Here is an 860-nt window from a genome sequence, read left to right on the forward strand (position 1 = left end):
TTGTATCCCCAGCACTTAGCATAGCACATGTTTATTGACAAGGAGAATGACTAAATATTTGAAAGAAGAGTTAATGAACATCAAGTAAAGAAAATAATGTGAAAAGAATAGGAAATTATTAAGAAAGATATGAAAGATTGTCCCGAAATCACTAATAATAAGATAAATATGAATGAAAATAACTCTTATATTTTACTTTATGCAGAGCAAATTGGAAAATATGACAAAATATTAAAGTAGTCGATGTTTGGACAGGCTGTAGAAAATTGATATAATAATTCATTCTTGTTGTGGCTATCCATTTGTCCAAACATTCTGGAAAGTAATTTGGAGTTATTTTTTAAAAATGACTTATTTTTTGTGCTTACCCAGATACTCTACTGCTAGATCAAGGAAGTAAAAATCGCTGAAAGGTCCCATATACATTCAAATATTTAGAGCAGCACTTTTTGTGGTAACAAAGAACTAAAGATGAGATACATGTGGCAATGGCTGCACCAATTGTCCTACATAATTTAATGGAATATTATTATGCCTTAAGTGATGAGGAATATAAAGAGTTCAAAGATACATGGGAAAACTTATATAAACTAATGCAGAATGAAATGAGTAAAACCATTAAAACAACACACATAATGACAGCAGCCATTTATTCTTTCCAAGTACTGTATGGCCAATTGTTTCTTTACTTTTGGCATTCCAAAAAAAAAAAAAAACTGGTTTGAAGAAGAAGAGAGAAGGGAGGATATGGAGAGGTAAAAAATGAATACAGAAAGAACCAAAACCAAAAAATGGACAATTAATTATAATGACCAAGGAGAGGCATCGAGAACAGATAAGAAAATAACATGAAAATTTGT

Source organism: Notamacropus eugenii, chromosome 6, assembly GCF_028372415.1.
Source record: "Notamacropus eugenii isolate mMacEug1 chromosome 6, mMacEug1.pri_v2, whole genome shotgun sequence".
Taxonomy (NCBI): domain Eukaryota; kingdom Metazoa; phylum Chordata; class Mammalia; order Diprotodontia; family Macropodidae; genus Notamacropus; species Notamacropus eugenii.